Source organism: Mustela putorius, unplaced genomic scaffold, assembly GCF_011764305.1.
Source record: "Mustela putorius furo isolate JIRA1106 unplaced genomic scaffold, ASM1176430v1.1 tig00000765_pilon_pilon_pilon, whole genome shotgun sequence".
NCBI classification, from domain to species: Eukaryota; Metazoa; Chordata; class Mammalia; order Carnivora; family Mustelidae; genus Mustela; species Mustela putorius.
In genome coordinates this window covers 8,340,871-8,346,870 of record NW_025421470.1, presented here as the reverse complement: position 1 = coordinate 8,346,870, position 6,000 = coordinate 8,340,871, and positions in this window count along the sequence as shown.

Genomic DNA, 6,000 nt, shown 5'->3' with positions numbered 1-6,000 from the left:
GTGCGCTCGGTGCCTCCCAACCCGCGTGCGTACTGACACCACCCCCGACACCCGCGGCGCTCCGCGCTGCCAGTGCTCACTGTGCCTTCCACGCTCCACGCGGACTGAGCCCCTCGCACGGCCGTGCGCATTGCGCCCCCTTCCGCCAACCCGCGCACGCAGCGTTTCGAACCACGCGGACAGTCCCCAGCCTGCGCCCGAAAGAGGCGGGACCACGCGGCAAAGTACGTCTGAAATAAACCGATCCTGAGCCCGCACGCAGCGCTGGGAGCCCCGAGGCATTTCTGCAGAATCAAGACCTCTAGCGTCAGAGAAGCCTGACTCTTGTCCCCCTCCTGCCGCCGCTGTCCCCAAGTGTGGCCTGAAGCTCCCAAAGCCGGGTTTCGGCCCGGGGTGGGGAGGGCGGGAGAGGGGTCCCACCACCGCCTCCCTGCCTGGCCAGGTGGGGTGCGCTCTCCAAGCGGCCGCGGCAGATCTAAAGTCGGGCTTTGGCGCGCCGGGAACCTCCGATGCGGGACTGCTTCTGCCATGGGAGTCGCCTCCTTCTCCTCCCCGAGAGAAGAGGGTGTTCCTGGACACACACCTCTGAGGAAACCCGCCTACCGCGCCGGCCTGTGCAAGAAAATAAAAAAAATGAAAACATTTTCTAAGTAGTAAGAGGCTCACGACCCGGGATGGGGCGGCCTCGCGTCCCAGGCCGGGCTGGAGAGGGCCAGCTCAGCCGGCCCGCCAGCTTCTCTCTCTCTAATCAACCACAAATGAACTAGCATACCTCTTATTACAGAATTGTTTAGATTAGAGCGAAGGTTCCCCCGATATTCACTTTGCTTTGCAAATAACCCTGTTATATTAGTTAAATGAAACGCGTTTGTATCCTCAAAGTACAGTAATAGCCCTATTCTGTAGTTAGCCTTTTGTTCAAGACCTGTTAGGGGAAAAAACAAATTTAAGCCCATCAGGTTTCTGCTCTTTGATGTGCAGAAATATTTATCTCTGGTGGATATTTTCTTTCTTTTTCTAAAGGAAATTTTTGGTGGATGTTTTTGAAAGGCGGCTTCAACGCAGTCGTTAATAAACTAACTGGTTCTCAGATTTCAAGGTGGTGTGTAATTGGTATAACCACTGAGGAATTTCAGCGCATGCCGGACTGTTAAGACTCCTCCAGCTCAAAGGTTTCCAGGCATGACCCCCAGTTGGCTGGAGGTGAAAAGCGGGGCGTTGTGGGGAGCCAATAGGTAACCTCTTCCCAGAACTGTGATTTTGAGGCGCTGTTTCTGTTAAGTGAGGCCAGGAGTCCTCAGGAGGAGGGCTGTGGAGACTTCAGGTGGCCGGGTCCTGGAAGGGTGGCGTTAGGTCGGTGCAGGTCACTCCTTACCCATCTCTCTCTCTCTCTGCCAAGGATTCCTTTCTGTCCCTGAGCTCTGAACTTGACATGGGCCGCTGCCTGAGCTCCAGGGGTAAATCACCCTCCCTGAAGAACGTTGGGAGTCTGAGTGCATTGGGAAGGGCACGGAGAATGGAGAGAAATTGGGGCCAGCCGTGGGAGAAAGGGAAGGAAAATGCACAGGACAGGCTACCCTCTCACCTGCAGGTAAAGGTTAGAAGAAACGGGTGGCTCTCTTTTACCTGAAACCAGTACGCCTTCTGTGGCCCCCTGTGTCCCATGCTCAGGGACTTTGCTAATCACTATAATTAATTAACCAGTGACACTGTTTTTCTTCTCCTAAATGCATCACCCTGGGGGAGGGAGAGAAGTGGGCAGCAGCTATTCCACTCCTAGGTCAAGAGGCATTGCTGTGACCCAAGGCCTCCAGACCCCAATCTCGGGACCCAAAATTGTCCTAGGTAACTGAATCCGAAGAAAAGGACCATGCTCTTTTCAGAATCCCAGAGAACTGAGTCAGCTGAGAGCAGGCCCAGGTAGGAACCCAGAAGATGGGAATTACCCCCCAAAACCCCACTCTGGAATGCCCCCTTCTCTTGCCTCCCCACCCCAAAACCATACTAGGGCACCATGCCGAGGACCAAAGACCGGCAGGAAGAGCTCCCTGGACCCCAAGCTCAAGGGTGGCTCTGCTCTCCTTTGCATATAATCAGAGATCCTGCCCACCGAGCTGAAAGCTAACACTTTCTCCAAAGGAGTAACTTCCAGTGAAAGAATTTCTTAAAAACAAAACAAAACAAACAAAAAACAGGCAAACTTCTCTTTCTCTACTTGGAAATACGTGAGCAGAGCCAGTTACTATCTAGACCTCTGGAAGAATGGATTCATTAAGAAATGGCTCTGGCTACCTCGAATTACTTTTCAACAATGAGCAGCGATATTGGAATTGTTCCCTGATCCTTTCCGGCAGTAGCAATGACTCCAGGAAAAGCTGGTGATACCTCCATGGGGCTTACCCAAGCAAAGGAGTGAAAAATCAGAGTACTCTTTCTGAAAGCTCAGACCCAAAACGCCTCCAAGCCATGGTAGTCATATATGTGATGCCAGAGCCAAGCCAATCTTCTGGAGTAACCATATCTTGCTAATTGTGTAGGAAAAGGCTTATAAATGGAAGGGACTCTAATTTCTCTAGTCCTGGATTTTCTGTTGCCCCGTTTTGCTCCCGCTGTTGGCATTCTCCTGAACTACCACTCAGAGAGGATGGCCACCATCTCCCCACACCGCTAGGGATGGGAGGAGTTCTCTCCCTGCCCCCACCTCCTTGGCGACAGTCTCTGACCCTCTTCTGCTACTGCTGCAGCCTCTCGCGGAGCCCATCCCCGGCAGAACATCTGCGCGTTTCCCCCTTGATCTCACTCAAAAGTCGGTTTCCGCGGGGGATGGGCCTCAGGTAGGCGCCGGGCGCGGCCTGGGCAAAAACAGTTGCGGAGCATCTGAAGCGGAAAATCCAAGCAGATGTGGGGCGGCCTGGGCCCGCCCCTTTCCTCTTGGGGCCTCAATTTCTTCCAGATCACTTTCCTAATGGAAAATTTCTAAGAGGTGGCGGGTATGTAGAGGCGTGCTGGTGCACCTCGGGGTGCGCCAAAGCGTGTGAGGCAGGACTGGCGGGGGGGGGGGGCGGGGGCGGGGGATAGGGGGTGGTGAACAGGCCGTCCTCCCCAAGCTTGCTGACCTCAATGCGTCGGACCCCCACTCCTTCCCACAAGCCCTCTTTCTGCCTCCATCTTCCCTTCATTCTAGATTCTGCAGGGTCCTTCCAGGCCAACAGGGAAACTGTTTTTGGGTGATGCCCCGACTTCAGGGTCTTTCGTGGCTGCTAAACTTCTCCGCGGCAGGCTCGTCTCTGTGCTCTGGGGGAGGCACTGGGAGGTAGCCCCAAAGCATAGACCTGGAAGTCCTCCCTACACAAAAAGCCCTGAGAAAGGGACATGCAGCAGGTGTCCCAACCAGCGGCCACCGCTGACACCCTTGATCACTCTAATAAGCACGATTAATGCTTTCCCCACATTACACAGCGTCTGTGGGTGCCCCTATAGAGGTCCGAGGATTTCCTTCCGAACGCACGGGGGAGGGGATTTCACTATTCCATGCAGAAATATTTGCATGGAAATTGCAATCACTGTCCTTACCACCCAGGAAACCTCGAAGTCTGCGCCCAAGTGCTTTGGGAACTTTCGATGATGGGGGCGGCGGAGGGAGCCCAGACCCGTCCTGGCCTGAGTGTGTGTGTCTCTCTTGAATGAACGTGTTGGGGGTTTATACAGTGCCCGTTTGGGGGTCTGCTGAGGCAGACTCTAGGGTTGGAAGTGTCCCACACCCACAATTCTACGAGTCTTCAAACGCTCCCTTATGCCACCTCTGGAACCCCGCGACTCAGGCCCGTCCGGCTGTTGCGAGAGCATCGGCGATGAAGATCAGATCGTGAGATCTCAAATACTCTTTCCCGGAAAATCCGGGAAATTTGGTTTAAGAAAAGTTTCTGTTCTTCTCACTTGTTGGCTCTCTCCCACTTCCACTTAGCCATGTTTCTGCGCTCTGAGTAATCCCTTTCAAGCCTAGGAGGAATTCTCTAGGGTCCATAATTGAGGATCGGAAATCGTGGGGGTGAGGGAAGCGTTAAATCCTCCCGAAGCCAGGAAAAGTGCCGGAGCACACTCACAGGCGGCCTTCGCAGCCTGCGGCGGGGCCCAGCCCGCATCCCCTTCTTCTTGGAGCCCCTTCTCCGGGTAGCCTGGAGACGACAACAGTCTGCGGAGTCAGGCGCGAGATTCCGGGCAGGGAAGCGGGCCCCGCGCCCTGCGTTTGGGTACTGCGTACCCTCACCTCTCGCGCGCCATCCAGACCCTTCTGAACGCACCGCTGGAAGCAGGAAAAGTGCTGCTAGATCCAAAACCCCAAGGGAAAGCGCTGCGCTCGGCATGGGGGCAACCAACTCCGAAACTCGAGCTGCTCGGGGATTTCGGAGCGCCAGGCCCGGGAGCCAAGGCCACCTCCGTGGGTTCCGCCGGGCGCGGGGCTGCCGGCTCGTGGTTAAGCCGGAGTCTGCGCACACGGTCTCGCCCACCGAGGGAGCTAAGACGCCTCCAACGCTGTCGAACTTGTCCCCTTCAAAGGGATCCCCGAAAAGGCCAGGAGCGCCCGCAGCAGAATTGGTGGTCCATTTCTCGGCCCCCACGGCGTGAGGGAGGGAGGCGGGTCCCGGGTCAGTGCGAGCGAGGAACAGCAGGCTCCCACCCGGCTGGGAGGGGGAGACGGGGCCGCTGAAACGGAGATCCCAGAGCGGAGCACCGCGGCCCCCGCGTCTCTCCTCCTCCCCGAGCCAACCTCAAAATCGGGCGCGCCACAGTCGTACAGTCTGTGCCACTCGGCCGAGGTACCCGCAAGACCCCGTGCCCTGAGTCCATCACAGCTGCCCTCTGACCCCACGCTCGGAGGAAGCCAGCGTCCTCCTAGCGCGCCGGTCCGCACGGTGGCCGTAGTTTCCAGCTGCTACGAGGGTGAGAGTCGGTGCGACCGTCGGGGATTGGAGGAGAGCCGTCCCGGGGGCGGCGTGACAGTGGGTACGAGGACCCGCGGCCCAGTGTGGACGGAGGGGCGGAGGACCGAGGGAAAAGCACCAAGACGCCCTACGGCTGTGTCCCCAAGCGCGCCTCCCTACTCCAACTGCCTCCTGGCCCACCTTCTCGGGTCCTACCAATGCTCACTGCATTACTCCCGCTCGGCCACCCCCGGCCCTGAAGAACCCGCCCCAGCCGCGATTCCCCGCAATTCCGGCAGCACCGAGTCCGGCTGCGGGAGAGCGGACTGTTGGGCCGTGTGCCCGCCAACGCCCTGGGCGAGGCCTGGTCTCTAGGCTTGGCTCCCCTGCCCCGTCCCGTCGCCCGGCCCGCGTATATCCCCGCGGCCTGCAGCCCCTCCGCGAAGGCGCCGATCTTCTTCGGCTCCGCTGCTTCGAGGTGGGAACGGGCCGGAGGGGCAGAAGGGGCAGAGGCTCTCTCCCGCCCTTTCCTGAGGGAGGGGGGCTTCCCTTCGGGCCTCCCCCCTTTCTGCCCTCGGACCTGCAGAGTGGGGAAGGAAGGGCGCGGGACCCGCGCGAGGCTCGGAGGACTGAGTCCTCCCCGGGACGGCACAGGCCGGCGGGTCAAGCCGCCTCCCTTCGGCCGCGCGCGCCCAGGACTTGTCCCGGAGCCACCCGGAGGCTTGGGCACCCCTCCCTCCCTTCCGTCCCTCCTCCGCTCCTCCCCACCGCCCGTCCTAGCGCCCAGGTCCCGCGAACCGCTGGCGGGAGCCGGTCCCCAGGGCGCGCCGGGTGCACTTACCGAGACTTCCTCGAGGCCGGGAGCGCGCGGGCCTCTCCTGGGAGAGTCCCTGGAGGCCGCGACGCGGAGGCGCGCCTGTGACTCCCCGGCCGCCGCAGGGTCGGGAGGCGAGATTCGCCGCCCCCGCCCCCGCCACGGTCCCTCCCCCCCCCCTTCCCGCCCCCCCCCCCCCGGGGCCGCCGCGGCCGAGTGCTCCGCCCGAAGGCGGGTCCGCCATAAACAAACGCGGCTCGGTCG